General features: G+C 44.0%; 1 protein-coding gene across 2 annotated transcripts in view; it reads right to left on the bottom strand.

The window, feature by feature from the left end:
- Positions 1–16528, bottom strand: part of NLGN4X (neuroligin 4 X-linked) — an 822821-nt gene that overhangs the window by 652693 nt on the left and 153600 nt on the right. The window contains exon 3 of one of the 2 annotated variants that reach the window (XM_069204624.1): positions 4474–4537. The exons of the other annotated variant lie outside the window; for it this stretch is intronic. The gene's annotated coding sequence lies outside the window, so the exon portion shown is untranslated. The remainder of the gene's footprint in view (positions 1–4473; positions 4538–16528) is intronic. 2 annotated transcript variants of the gene reach the window in all.

The following is a 16528-nucleotide window of genomic DNA, read 5'->3' as shown; positions in this document are numbered from 1 at the left end:
ATATTTTCTTTTAGAGAGGCACTGCAATGGTGTTCCAAGGTGACCTGTGGAGTGTGTGGTTTTAATGGAGTGTTATAAAAAATGTTAGTACTAGGTATAAACTGTATATTATTCAAATCTGTATTTGAGATGCACTTTTTTTATTTAACCAAAATGTATTTGCGCATTTTGAAGCAGCCTATATATGATGTAATTGTATTTATATAGCCCTTACTATCCCTGACTAGGCGTCAAATGCATGTTTAAAATAAGGACTTACACATTCACAGTTCTTTCAGGTGCTTCAGTACCTCATAGTACTAACAAACATTGGTAAAGCCAATAGGTTCTGCTAGGCAGACAGTGAAAAGCTTCATGGGGCCCTGTTAGGGGGCCCCTGCAGTGCCCATGCCAGTAGCATGGGCAGTGCAGGGGCCCCCAGGGGCCCCAGGACACCCCTTACCGCCAGCCTCTTCCTGGTGGTGAAAACCGCCAGAAACAGGCTGGCGGTAAGGGGGTCAGAATCCCCAGGGCAGCGCTGCCCTGGTGGATTCGCCCAGCCGGGGCAAAAACGGCGGGAAACCGCCGGCCCCGGTTTTCCGACCGCGGCTTTACCGCTGCGGTTGGAATGGGCTTGGAAGCACCGCCAGCCTGTTGGCGGTGCTTCCATCATTCGTGGCCCTGGCGGTCTTGGACCGCCAGGGTCAGAATGACCCCCATAGTTGTGTGGAGTGGAGTAGAGCGGCATAGGAGCAGTGGCGTAGAGCCCAGTGGTGCAGGGTACAGTGCAGTTGTTTAGAGTGCATTAGCGTAGAGTGCAGTGGTTTAGAGAGCAGTGGCATGGAGTGAGGTGGGACAGAGTAGAGTGCATAGATTGCCGTGGAGTAGAGTGGCATACAATAGAGTGGCAAAGAGTGCAGTAGTGTAGAGTGGTGCAGTGGCATAGAGTGCAGAGTAGACTTGTGTGGCAGAGAGTGCAGTGGCATAGTTTAGAGTGGTGCAGTGCAGAGTATAGTGCTGTAGAGTGCAGTCACGTAGAGTGGAGTGATGCAGAGTAGAGTGGCATAGAGTGCAGTGGCATCGAGTGCAGTGGCATAGAATGCAGTAGTACATAGTAGATTGGTGCACAATACAGTGGCAGAGAGTGGCATAGGGTAGAGTAGCATAGAGTGCAGTGGAGTAGGGTGGCATACAATAGAGTGGCAGAGATTGCAGTAATGCAGAGTGGCACAGTGTCAGAGTGCAGATTAGACTCATGTGAGATAAATGTAGAGTCCCAGACATACACTCTAGTGCTATGAGACTACAGACAAGTTGTGGGTACCTCACATCCTGACATTAGGTGTGAGACTGTCGCCCACACCATCTGCCCTGCCTCTTTAATTTTTTTTAGCTTGAAAGTAAATGGGAGGTTAAGGTAAGCCAGATGTTTTTGTTCAATTTGTTTAAACTAGCATAAGGTTAATTAAATTAATGTTCCCCAAACTGTTTGCCAGGGGTTTTAGAATGTTCAGAAACATAATAAAAAAAATTCTGTTACTTTCTCTTCAAGAAAGATTGGGTAGCTTTGGGTAGGGGTGATGGCCTTGCCTCAGTACTGAAAGGCATTCATTTATTACTGAACAAGGACGTGATGTGACACCTGAATGTAGCATACCAGGAGGCAATCACAAAAAAACCACAGTGAATAAATAGTGCTATGTTAAAAAAGAGTAAATAAATGCACTGACAACATAGTGAGGCATGGCCTCTCTTGCGTGTGTCTGTAAAACTGACGTTTTTTCTAGAATTTTGGTCCTGAATTTTGACCTTTGTCCTGAATTTTTGTCCTGAATTTTGACCCTTTGTCCTGAATTTTTTACAGTCCTGTCCAGAATTTGCATCAATGCTAGGTGGTCACCCTAGTGTTTAGCCCACATACACAGCACCGGTAAAGTACCAAAAACACACGAGGCCTGATGTTTTCAGCCTGTAGTCCGGACGACTTTATCTGCTTATTTTCCACGCAGCGCGATCGTGCTGCATTTTACATAATGCGATCGCGCTACAGGATTTTTTTGCTTTCCAACGCTAATAGCTCTAACTCGAACAAATGCGAGACCCGTTGCATTGAAAATGGTTGTTGAACTTGGTGCTGCTTACAACATTGTGCATCATCCATTTTTCAGTCAAAGCTCGCACTATGGGCATTCCACCAAGCTCTATTTCCATTGGTGTTTTTCCGAGTGCAGTCACATACACAACTTTCTTTAATACCCTATGCTTGGACACAAATTTAGCATTTGCTCAATGATCGTTTGACATTCCTTTATTTGTAAGTAGTTGTGGCCCCATGCAAATTAAAGAATGCATTTTTCACTGAATATCTGGGGCTTCCTATACTAGGTCTGCACCAGCTAGGTGGTGTCTCATCTCCAATGAACATATTCAGGATAAAACACAGTGGGCTTGTGAATATTCCAGCACTACTTCTTACAGTGAGGCATATAGTCACAGACTGCACCTCTCTGTAGGGGATGGTGTGTACCGCCCTCAAAACAAACGAATCGGCAGACACTTTACTTTCAGTACATATTAACATACGCTCTGCTCCTCAACCCAAGATGTGGGCTCTAAAGTCCACCATAAGGGTTAACACAGTCTTTACTCTCTTTACTGTCTTTCATACCATTGGGGCTGTCCTGATTGGTTAGAATTCCACCAACACAACAATACAGAGAGTCTGGTTGACCGCTACACAATATTTCCGTTTTGTGTACCATCTCATTCACATATGCTTGCTTGGGACATAGCATGTTCTCCAGAAATATTTCTCCTGTCATAAGCCTGTGACTGGTCTTGCTATCGTGGTGCACCAGCACAATCCCCGAATATACAGTACACTTCTGCAAGAACCCAGTAACATTCAGAAGGGAAAGCAGATATGCCACTGACTTAGACAAGGTATACGCTGCTATAGAGGGTCTTGATTACTGTCACTTGCAAAAGTGTATTAATCTGGACAGATGAATTTACAAACAATTTTTATTGGTCGGAAACTGTTTTTGATTTGCCGAAGAAATAAGTGTCCGTATTACCAACCTCCACTGAATTGGCAATGTTGCAATCGGAATTGGCATCTCGGGGTTTAGGAATATAGGTAGTAGTAAAATGATAAGTTATTCTGGATCCAGTGAGTTCCTCATTAATAGCAAAGGAATGCCTAGAGAACATTATGCCAAGAACCGTGAAGGTCATTCGGCCCATAAAGAGTGCAGCGAAAAGGTAGCTGGACTGCTATTAATGAGCTACTTTTTTTTAGTTCAAACGGGCTGGTGAATGGTGTATTTATACCTACATGAAGCTGACTGTCAATGGAATAAACTGTATAAAATGTGCTCGATATATTTTCCTGAACTTAATGCTGCAGCACTGTCAAGGAACAGGTATATAACAAGTGCATTAATTTAAAACTCCGACTAGGAAAATAACTGAAATTCAGGTGGAGTCGGTTATCTGGTAAAATGATCAGAAGAGGATAGGACAATTTTGACGAATCGATAAATGAATGAGACTGTAAACTTAACATCCTAGATGCTGATATTTGCTGTAATAATCTCAATTTCAATTCAATTCTTTTTGTGGTGGAACTCAAAAGAGGTCCACATAAAAAAAGACATGGAAGCGAATGTGATACAGATTAATACAGAACATTAAAAGTTGATAAAAACATTTGTACACATAACCTTGGTTTCGTATAGCAGCCACCTGTAAAAACTATTGAAATAATTAAAAACGTATGTGCATATTACATCAATTTTTGGAGGCCAAGGATTTTCTCATACTGCTCCAGCAACTTATTTCATTTTTATTTGGTTGAAAGAGGAATTCTCATGCCACCAAAGCTGATTTAATATTAGCCTTAAGAAGTGACGATGCTAAAGGGTCAGGGCAGGGCAGACAAAGAGCACATTATTAAGGTCCTAGAACTCCCGAGTTACAAAAATTTATCTCCTTCCCTGTTTTTCCCTGAACAGTACCAGTTTGTTGTTCGCACATATAACAGAATTAACGGAAGAAGGTCCATTCAACATAGTCCCCAGAAGTGGTAAAGACCATGGACCAAGTACCAGGTCAGGTAATACTGAGCTACCTTTTGGCAACAGGAAATCACCGCTTAAAGCTTTTTCTTTGACATACAGCAAACAGGGGCTCATTCCGAGTTTGGTGGTCTGAGGACTGCCATGTTGGCAGTGGTGGTCAAACCACCAACAGGCTGGTGGAGAGGACTGCCAAATTATGAGTATGGCAGTGATGCCAATGGAATGCAGCCAAAGTACTGCTGGCACCGCCAGTGTGGTCGGACCGCCGCAGACAATTGGAGCCACCAGCAGGCCAATGGAGACCATGTTTCTATTGGACTCATTACAATGTTGCACACCACCACCCTTTCCGCCCCGGTCGGTCCACCACAGAAACCCAGCGGAAACAAACTGGATAAAAGGAGACACTCACCTCCAGGAAGCCATACTCATCCAGAGCCACCATGGTGCCACAACTAGAAGTCATCCCACTGCTCCTGCTTGCCAAAAGAAAACAGAATCATCACCGACGAGGACGACAGCAACTGTAAGTACAACACTCACCTATTACATTTGTATAATGTCAAATTTTATAAAGGCACGTAAAATACCATAGGGAGGGGGGTGCGAGGGGGATACTCACACATAACAGTACAGTGACACGCACACTCCCATACAGAAACAAATACAACCACACCTACACAGCACGCACATTGCAGCCATCACACACACACACACACCACATGTCAAGAACACACAGTTATGCACATTAACACAGCATAGGCCTAGTCTCACACAATCCCATAAAACATACCAACACATCACAAATACTCCTCAACTGCACAATCAAAAACACATTGTCAAGCAACCACAACCGACACTGGCGTGGAACCTATCACTCATACAACACAATGTGCAACAAACTGGGAACAAACACACACAATTACACCATCTTGCAACTAAGCAATTGATGCACACATCACACACACGGCACATCATAGCTATCATAACATGCACAATATATGCACATTTACACAGTCAAAGCACACAAAGCCACACACTACAACAAACACATATCAACACAAGCACGACACAACACCATTGCAAAATTTCAGCAACATAGACATGCCCATCACACAGCACACACCCTATCCCTGGAGGTCAAAAGCACTACACACACCCTCACATACTACTCAAACAACACAGGAAGCCCAACCACCACAAACACACAAGCACTGGGACACAACCAATGTCAGCCTAAAACACCTCAAACCTAGGAAATGAAATGCAGGACAAAGATGCAACCAGAAAATCAACAACTGGTTGGTTCTAATATATTAATCTTAGTTTAGAAAAAAATAGATGCCCAAGGCCATTGGCCAGTTCATATAAATAAATGTCCATTGCACCAAAGGCACAAAGTGGTACTTCAACTTGACTCCTGGCTGCCATGTAACCATCACAGGTAGATGTATCAAGGAGGCAGCCAGGCACCTCAGGGACTTTTGAGGGGATGAGGGAGGAGGAGTCTGGGCTTAGTCTTGGAAGGGAAGGTTTGGGCTTAGGCTTGGGAGGGGGGCTTTTGGTTTAGGCCTTGGGTGGGTTGGGTCTTTTTGGGAGGGGTCCACTTCTTTGCAGGGGAGGAGCATGGGTACTGGTGGGGGGCAGGGGAGGCTTTGGAGGTGGAAGGGATGTCCTGGGGAGGGAAACTGATCTTTTAGGGTTGTTATGAGGGTGGGAGAGCAGTAGGGAAAAGGTCAAAATCTGAGAGGAAAGCTTTTTTGTACACACGGGGACGGTCTTAACAAAAGGGTTTAGGTGTGGAGGTAGAGGGAGTAGTTAAAAAAGGTGTTAGTGTGTATGTCTTTTGTGTGTGTTTGTGAGAGGTATGCTTGTGGGTGGTGGGTGTCTTTTGGGTGGGTGAGTGAGGACCTTTATATGTCTTGGACTGAGGGGGGTGGAGGTGCTGGGAGATGCCATGGTGGGTGGGTGGATGTCTGTTGGGGTGGTGACTGCAGTTAAAGAGAACGTGCTGCACATAGGTGGTTGTGGTGTCTCCAGGTGTGGTGACTTGGGTGGATGACTGAGGGTATGCTGTGGTGGTGTCTGTGGGTAGGATAGGTGTGGTGGCTGAAGCACTGAATGTTGGTGTCTGCAGGTGTGTCATGTATAGTGTCTGATGCTGGGGGCAGTGGGTGTGTCAGGGCAGATAGTGACTGTTGCTGTGTAGGCAGGTGGATGTTGCTTGTGTGAATGACTGTGGTGTGCCCAGTGGTGCTTATGTTTGTCTGCGCTACCCTTGCATGTTGAGGTGGAAGCCTGCTTGTCTGTTTTTCTGCTTTGGCTGGATCAGGGAAGGGGGGAATCAGATTGGGAAGAAGAAGGTAGACAAAGGGTGACTGGCTGCCGTCAGTGTGGAGTACAAAGCCTGAAAAGATCTCTGTAGGCCAGCCAGTGCGCCGCGAATGCCCTCTTGGAACACATTACGCTGTTGTATCTAAGTTGGCAGTCGCTGGAAGGCATTCACAATAGTCAACTGACGCACACAGATGGACCTCAGGAGGTTAATAGCCTCATCACTGAGGGTAGCAGGGCTAACAGGGGCTGGGGCAGAGGTGACAGTAACAAAGGAGACGCCCACTCTCTTGGATGTGTGGGCACTGCCAACTGGGTGGGGAGCTACAGGGAGGGCGATGATAGAAAGGACGGTGGTCGACAGAGATGGTGCTGGAGTGATCCCAGATGTGTCTGCGACCACGAGGGAGTGGCCACTGGAGGAGAATTCCAAGGATGATGTATGGGATCCGGTCTCCCCTGTGACACTCCCCTTGCCCTCTGTGCCACTGGGTCCCTCTGTGTCAGTGTTCTCTTGACTGTGGTCTTTGTGGCCAGTAGCTTCCTCACTCGTCTGTGCCCCATCTCCTTCTCCTGCCGATGCTGATGCTGCAAAACAAAAAGTGAGGTATGGTCATCACATTCTCTACATACCACTTCTATCACACTTTACCCATTAGTAACATTACATCAAGTTGACCAACACCACCAGATGGTACCAGTTAAGTGCCAACATCCTGTCACAACAAGATACAATGTATGTCCCACAATAAAAAACATGTTTACACGCCAGCTAAGCTACTTATCTCACACCTACAATACCATTATATCAGTAGACCAATCACACTGATCACTCCATGACAAGGTGTCTTTGCCACGGGACACAGGGTCCCTATCCACAGCAAAATAGTCAAGCAACAATCAAGCTATAGTTCAGAAATGTGACATTGATTTCCATGTATCAAATACACAAACTCAACACATACTAACAAATAAGCCTCATGTCATGTACCAGGCAATGAAACATATTGTCTATTATAGTCAAGATTGCCTGGTGTACGAAAGTCATAACCAAAATATGCACAATGGATACATGCAATTATACAACTCCTCTAATTGCCATACTCTCAATCTTTGTATATGAAATAGTCTAAACACATGTCACCAACACATGTACCAATAGTGATGTATTAAAAGATTGTTAAGCCATTGTGGACCAAGGCAGTTGTCATTGTCCTCATGAAAACTAAGTATATCAGTCATATAGGAGCCTAATAAGCTCAGGCCATTTACCCACACACAACAACAGCTAGTATATCTTCTATTTCTAGTCCATGGACCACTGTCATATGCATAAATGAGACATTCAGTATTACCTAATCATGCAATTATTCCATGAATAGCCCAATGACTGACTGTGTGGCAACATCACTATCCACACATCAGACATGACTACCCTTCCATCTATCTGTGAACAATTTCTGAAAGGCAAACCATATCTGATGCTATCATGACAAGCACACCCATCATGATGCAAGCCAAATGTCTGAATACACATACCATGCCACTCACATGTATACATGAACAACCACACCTGCACCACATTGGTGTCAGTGCAAACAATAGGTTTCCATACAGCCAGGACTCAGTAAACATAACCTATTTAGCAACAGCAAGTATGCATATAACCCTTTACAATGCGTAATTAACAGGACCTTTCAATTTACACATGATGTTATCAAAAAACTGATAAGGTTGTAACTGTAAATAAGATATCATTGACTATGTATCATTCCTACAAAAGTATGGCTAAGTAAAGTGCTGGGTAGCCACTTACCACCTATTGAATATGAACATCGTACTAACATTCATTGTTCTGACACCAATGTATGTGGTTCAATAGTGCCTCTGTGGTTCCCAACAAGTAGACTGTCAACTCAGAAGAGACATTACAAGGTCTATGTACATCCCTCTCTTACCAAGAGGGCTCACCTTGTAACATGTCTGAATAAGTGAAGCTAGTAGGTCATGTGAAATGTCAGATAGACATCAAAGCCTGACATGATATTGTCACTCATCTGTAACCTTTTGAAAAGTAGGAAATACTTCAAATTGTCTGACTAAGTGTTGCTCATAGATATAGATTAAGGGACATTGCAATGGACAGAGAGAAGGACATGGACAACTTATCATCATGATATTGGAAGTATTGATCTGTAGTTGGGAATGGGCAACCACCAGGGTATTAAAAGCTGTATCGTAATACACATATAACACTGTCACTTGTGCATCATCATATGCTTTTGTACAGAGGGGACAAAAAGGTGAGTAATATGTCCCTATACACATTAGAATTGGAATGTGCACACCTGTGTACAATTGTTTGGGACTGCACATCAATGTGTTGACTGGAAATATTTGACCCTGTGCACTTCCAACATTGTCAGAGATAACAACCTGTCACACCAGACACTAACTTATTCAAGAAGTGAAATTGTGTTAGGTCTGTACTTAACCCCTTGATGGCTGATTTGATTCCCTCAAATGCCCATCCAACTCCGGGTAGGCCACTGCTAATATGCGGGCCATTAGGGTGGTCAAGGTCCGATGGGCACCACATCCTCATTGGGAGAACATCCCCAACTGGGCCTCTGTGGTCTTCTGGGCCCAGCGTCTCAGGTCCTCCCATCTCTTCCTACAGTGGGTGCTCCACCGGCTGTGGACCCCGAGGGTCTGCACTCTCTTGCTGATGGCACGCCATATCACCACAGACGAAAATATAATGTCATGTTCCTATGCACCATACCACAACAAGCAGAGTGAATAGCAAGTTAGTGCACATAGCTATACACAGACTGTCTTCAACATCCCCTTCAATGATAGCAGAACATATGCAGTCAGGCCATGTGTGATGTAAGAACAGGCATGCAACATGCATTTCCAGCAACAAGTCTCAGCTTGTTGCATGTAACCAGACCACACGCATATCTGTCAACATGGTATTCCTGGCAAAGTTTGTCATACCACCTTCAGTTAGTAGGTGGGTCAGGGAAATACAACACACACTCACTACTATGTCTTAGTACTCAAATTCTGTCTAAACACATATGCACATGCCCATTTACCCACACATAGCACAACAACCCTTCATTCTTCCACATTTCCTGGACAGCATCACAAACTTTACCCATCATCCATTGCTGGTCATAACAAAGGATAGATGGGGAAATATACATAAAGGCGCATGGTGCACTTACCTGTTCCTCTGGTGTACCATAGAGCTGTCCATACAAGGGTAGGACCTCCTCCACAAGCTTATCAAGCTTCTCCAGGGAGAAGGCAGGGGCCCTATTGCCTGCATGATGTGGCATGATTACTCCCAGGAACAGTACACAGCAGCTCAGTTTGTGTAAGTCTTGTTGGCAGCAGTGTCATGAGATGGCGGTCACATTCGCCACGTAAGACACTGTCACCGCTGGCAGACATCGACATTGGCCCAAGACCACCAAAGATAGCAATGTGTTCCAATGGCAACGTCCACCGCGGTTGTATCCGCCTACCACCTTGACGACTTCCGCCGGTGGAGGTAGGTCATTTCCTAATGTCCAGTAGAGTAGGTCAGGCTGCTGCCATTTTAAGGCTCCTAGCTGATCGGTAAAGTTAGATCACAGCTGCATCACAAGCTACGAGACATATTTACAACATTGTTTTCATTGCTGGCTTTGAGCAAACATGTGGGAAAATGCAAGACTTATGTACAGGTTGTAAACTTGATGAGTTATGACTAACATAACTTTAGTGGTAGAGTCAGCACAGCAATGGCAATCTGAAAAATGGCATTTGTATCCTATTATTACATCGTAAGATTGTCATCATCACAGAGACTTTTGGTTACATTTGTATCCATTTCTCAATCATGATTGAGAAAAGGGAATGTGATTGCAGTAAGAAGCCATTATTTGCCAAGGTATGTGCTGTGTACAATCTTTCCACATTTTCTTGTGGCATGCCCGAGCATTATGTGTGACATATGTATTTTAATACATACAATGGACAGAATGAGTGAAACAGATGCATCTTGGTTTTATCACACATAGTTACCCTGGCATGAGAAGAGTGAGAGAACCTCCAGTGTACCGTCCACTAGCAGACTTGCAGACCATGGAGAATCGGAATATCATCCAAATATACCGCCTGGATAGGCAGATAATCATGGATCTCTGTCATCAGTTGGAGCCAGATCCGATGCCTGCGATTCATAATCCCTATAGCATACCACCCATTGTACAAGTCATGTAAGTGCTGCAATTGTTGGCCACAGGCTCCTTTCAAAAATAAGTTGGCCCTACCTGCAGGGATGTGTCAGCCTATGTTCAGTCTGGTTTTGAAGGCTGTACTGTCTGCATGGTTGAAACACCCGGACAGCTACATCAGATCTCCACAACATGTAGATTTTGCCCATGTGATTGCTGATTTTTATGATTTGGCACACATTCCACATGTGTTGAGTGCCATTGATGGTACCCATGTAGCCTTGGTACCATAAAGCCAATGAACAAGTGTAAAGGAACATGTAAAATGCCCACTCCATTAATGTCCAAGTAGTCTGGTTAACCGAGCTCTATATTTCACAAGTTTGTGCAAGGTACCTGGGGGTCAGTCTATGATGCCTTCATCATGTGGAACAGCAATGTTCCACTGCTGAAGACACAACAGTACACAGAGAGGGCCTGGCTAGTTGGTACGTCATTCATGTCATGTGTGTCTGCCACTTTTATCTGCTCCCATATGTGTGGATGCCCTGGATTTAAGTTTGCCTCTTTGTAACTATTCCTTACAGGGGACTCAGGCTCCCCAAACCGTCCTTGGTTGTTTGCACCTTTGAGGTACCCAATCACGACAAGGGAAGTCCACTTCTATGAGGCCCACAAAAGGACAAGGTGTGTTGTGGAGTGGACTTTTGGGCTCCTGAAGGCAAGATTTCATAGCATTGATAAGTCTGGTGGAACCTTCCTTTACTCACCCACCAAAATATGTCAAAGTCTGCTGCATGCTCCACAACCTCATCCTGAGTCGTCAAATCCCATTTATACCAGATGAGGGTGAGCCAGCAGTTCCAGTGGGTAAGACTGCAGATGTGCAAAGAAAGGATGACTATGATGAGGATGAAACGGGAGACATCTGGGCAGACCTTATCAATCAGTACTTTTCCTGACTGTAGGTATGTCATGTCCTGTAATTTTACTAACTCAGTGCAGTACTGGGGGGATAAAGATGTTTGATAAGGGTCTTAGTATGACCAGCAGACAGGTAATAAGTAGCTTCAAAGCACATTACTCAGATGTGCATGCAGAATACGACATTCAGTAGTGTGCAGCTTTTTCATCATCATAGTCTGTTTATCACAATGTGCAAGCAGACTTTCCATTGTATATAAGAAACAGTATGATGTTTTACAATCAGTTCATGCCTATACCTTATGTATTGCATCTTTATTTTTCAGATTACTTCACAAGGTCATCCTCATTTAGCAATAGCTAACAGTGTCACAGGCAGGTGGGATTTGCAGACTGACATGTGAAGTGAAAATGGACAGAACATGTACTCTAGGGCATGAGATTTATTGTGTGTGATTCTACGCCCAGGCTGTCAGGACAGTGGGATGGTGGTGTCCTGTTCCACACTATAGACCTATTTGCCATAGTAGGTGTATCTAACGGTTTCATGTGTGTGGCCTTGTGTCTCTGACACATGAAATCCTGTGCAATCCATCCTCCACCATCTTAAAGGCTTGAATTTGGTAATACTTTATTTGTATGTTGCTGTCCCTGTGTTTCCTCATTTCAGGCCACTGTGTATGTGTATCAAGACTGACATAAGTGAGTAGCATGCCTACTGATACATGTCCTTGGTAATTGGAAGGTTCCATGACTGGAGGTATTTGTATAGACTTCTGTCTTTATAATGGGGTATGGTAACTGGGGAGGTACGGTATGGGTATCTGATAAGGCTTTAGCTAATGATAAAGTGTACTAATCTGTTTGCCCATTCGGATAGTGAAAGACTGACATGTCTCTAACTTCTGTGGTCTGTGGTGTGCTGGTTATTCTCACCTATGCTGAGTCATTAAAGTGAGTGACAGTACTTTACTGTATGAACATTTGCATTTTCTCAACCTCCATGTAGGGAAGTGCAATGAAAGTGAAAAGGTTTGTCCATCAGTATTACTGAATGCAAATGTACCTTGATTAAAAAGGACATGTGAGATGGGACTTTAAAAGGTTGGTACATTTGTGCTTATCTTTTATGTGCAAGAGGTATTACAGTAACAGTTACATATAGCTGAATACTGACTCTCACACATGATCTGTGGTTTAGTTGTGTTCATTTAGGAGTGCCCATTCATATATGTGAAATGAATCAAATCAAATGCATTAATACAGTGAGGGGTTCAGTATTGGTGGATTAATTCATCAGGGTAACTGCAACAACATTTGGAGTTTCAAGTCCAATGTTCTTGTACCATGGGAAAATGGAGATAGGTTGTAGGATGGTAAACAAGGTCTATTAGTGACAAACACGTGGAAACAATCAGTAGAGGTTCACATGTCCTTCCCTTGGCAGGGCCTCCATTCCACTGACTGCAACAGATGTTCAAGGGGAAAATGTCACATTGCTAGTGGAAGAGGTCAGCAATTGTGGACATAACCTACTCAGGGTGGTATTCATGTCTCTCGGCACGCCTGAAATGACAGCCAAATAGGCATTTTGAGTCTCACATTGCTGCATCACTTCCTGGTGGTTGTCCCTCTGCAGCTGCTTGATCTCCCCCATCATGGTCAGTACCTGGCCCATCATACTTTGAGATTGTTGGTAAGCTCCCCAGACTTGAGAAATGGTGTTCTGGCCAGTTGTTTCCCTAAGAGCCTCCATCCTCAGGGCCACAACAGCCCTCCCACGCACCCAACACCCACATTCCTGTGCCCCTGGTAATGTTTGCCCACTTCCACTGGTGCCAGGTTAATCATTATCTGGGTTTATGACTGGTGACTCAGGTACCTGTACTGGGGGGCACATGAGGGTTCGCACTGCCCTTGGAACACAGGATTGTGGGTGAATGGTTGCCTGAGATTTTGTAGCAACAGGGCTGGCAGGAGTCAATGTTGGCAGGGTGAGGCTGACAGTTGTTGTCTGACCAGGTGTCCCAGATGCGCCAGATCCGTCCTCAAAGTCCGCACATCCAGGGGTGTTTCCTCACTGAGGGTTTTAACCGGTGGGGAAGTGGTTGTCTCAGGTGTCCTTTCCATTGTCACAATGGGTAGGTTACCTGTAGGAGAAGTGGAACACACAATTCCTGGAAAAAATTTGACATATGACATCAAACTGTGACCGGTAGGCATGCTATGTGACATGCATTTACTTGATCCCCTGATATGACATTGACACCTGATTCCAAATCTGGGTTAGAGCTCTATGGGAAACAGAGGTTTCCTCTCTCATACACCTTACCCCAAGATGTTGAAGTATCTTGGTGGTTAGACATCTGTTCATAGACTCATATCTTGTCTGCTACATGAGTTTACATTTTAAAGTTATCTCCAAGTTAGGTGTATGACATCATTGAGTCAACTAACAGCTGCACAACGTACAATGGAAACAGAGCTGGCTAACAATATGGGAGTAAGCATTATACCTGGGCCCCTGTGTGGGTGTACTCCAAGTATATCCAGGGTCCTATATGTGTGTGCCCCCAGGTGAGTACATTACATTGTTTGAATGGAGATTTAAAGGCCAGTTTAGGAGGGAACACAGCTGTAGCTGTGTATTGGATGGTATAGTACTGGCAGATGCCCATAGCATTGCTGTCATTGCCATAGACGGTACAATTGAAGAGCATGCAGGTGTGTTGAGTTGTTTGCTAGTTTAACATGCAAAGCTGTTTTATTTGTAGTACACTGTTCTGGTTTTCTTAATGGTGGGCCAGTGCCTGCTGGGAGCTGTAGTGCTATCAGTTCCTGTACTACTCATGCCATATAAAGACACTGGGGCCCCAGGTGGGATGGCAGAGAAGGGAATTTGGACAGTTGGACACAGAGGTGGTAAATGGTTTGGCAGTTAAGATATCAAAAGGTGAATAGTAATAATACAAGACAAAAGCTTAGGTTGACATCATAGGTGTTGTGACTTACCTGACTCCACTCCCCAGGTATAACTGTCAAGACTCAGGATGCAGGCTGTCTAAGACCTTCTCCTCCATGATGTGAAAGTAGGGAGAGGTGGTGGGGGCACACTGCCAGACTTGCTGACCACCAGATGGTGCCTGGCAGTCATGGAATGCATCTTTCCCATGAGGTCCTTCCACCTCTTCCTGATGTTCTCCCTTGTGCATGGATAGTTGCCTAAAGAATTGACCCTGTTGACTATTCTTTGCCATATCTCCATTTTCCTGGAGGTGGATATTTGTTGGACTTGGGGACCAAATGGGTGTGGATCTACTCTGATGATTTTGTCCACCATGACCCTCAATTCATCACCTATGAAACAGGGATGTTTTTGTGGTCACATGGTAGTGGGGGACAAGACGGTAAAATTGAGAAATCAAATTGGTGATGATGTGTGGGTGCTGTGGTGTGAATGGATGAGTGCTGGTGTCTATTGTGTGGGGTGCTTATTGTTGTATTGGGTGTGCTGTGCAGGTGTATGATATGTGCCATGTGAAGTGTGTAGGGGTGCCTAATTTTTGGATGCTGATATTTGAGTGCTGTCTTTTTTGAGCTGTGTAAGGCGTTTTCGTTGCAAAAGATTGTGGAGTGTGAAAGGGTGTGTTTATTATGCAGTGTGTAGGTGTGGCAGATGTGTGTCAGATATGTGGTTTCCAAATTATCCAATGTGGTGTGGTGTATCACTGTGGTGACCGCCCACCACCGTAGTTCGCACTGCCATTGGTCTTCCGCCATGGAAGAACTACTATCGTGATTTGTGGGTCATCATCATCCAATACTTTATTCGGTTCATATAAAGCATAAAAGGCATCAAATATATATATACATAGAAGTTTTTCTGACATTTAATAAATAAAAGTATTAATAAAAAAATTGAATACCAAAAGCAGCATATATATAGTTTAACACAGCCTGTATTGTCTCTTCATCTCCCAGATTATGTAAATAAGGGAAGGCAAGATGGCTAGACCTAATGCCCTTGGCTAAAAAAAATGGGGCATAGGAACCTTTTTCTTGGAGCAGCATAAAGAGTGTAAAAAAGAACAAAGTGCAAAGTGCTTTGAGGTGTTTTTCCATCACAGCAGCATGGCGGATGTTTCTTAAACCAGGTACCATGGATGGGGAATGCTACTAAATGGTGTAATATGTTCAAGTGTAGCCTGGTAAGTAAAAACGTATGCAGCTCAGAACTAATAGTAACCAAATATAGCATAGGATGATTTCTGACTGTAGCTATATTTAGTTTTGAATCATGAATTAGATGCCAATATGTCTCCTTTACCCTTTTGATGTCCTGTCTCACCAAAAGGTCCTGCGTGAGGAAAAACTCCCCTACCCCAAGACAGAGAAAAATGGAATGAACTTATCTGAGCCAGTTAATGCCAATCGATCGTGATAGTGAAAGACAGTCTTGGATTGCCGTTCTACACAAGTGGGCTTCAGGGTTTAGCCAAATTTTTAACAATAACTGTACAGGTTGAAGCTTTATATAATCAGATTTACCCCTCAAACCCACTTCTTCATGACAAAACGTTACTGAGGTCGATTGTGGGACTGCTAACAGCCTCGTTAAAAACTTATTTTCAACTACCTGGAGACTTGAACAATCAGCATGGCCCCAGACTCTTGCTCCAAATGTCGCGATAGAGAGGCATTTACTTATAAAGACAGTCAACATCTCTTTAACAGGTTTGTGCCCTAGCTTTTTCAAAAATCTAAAAAGAGCACCTATGGCTCTTTGAAATTGTGTTACACGTACATTTACTAAAAATTTCCAATTAAAATCTACATCAATGGGAACCACCAGATAGGTAAAATATGGAACCTTAAGTATTTCTACCCCTTCCAAGATTAAGTTTTTAGTTTTTGCTAGTTTTGGGCCACTCTTCAGCACAAATGACTTTGTTCTGTTGATTTTAAGACCGAGGTTTC

This window comes from Pleurodeles waltl, chromosome 8 (genome assembly GCF_031143425.1).
Source record: "Pleurodeles waltl isolate 20211129_DDA chromosome 8, aPleWal1.hap1.20221129, whole genome shotgun sequence".
Lineage (NCBI taxonomy): Eukaryota > Metazoa > Chordata > Amphibia > Caudata > Salamandridae > Pleurodeles > Pleurodeles waltl.
The sequence above is the reverse complement of the archived record's forward strand: the minus strand, read 5'-3'. Positions and strand labels throughout refer to the sequence as shown.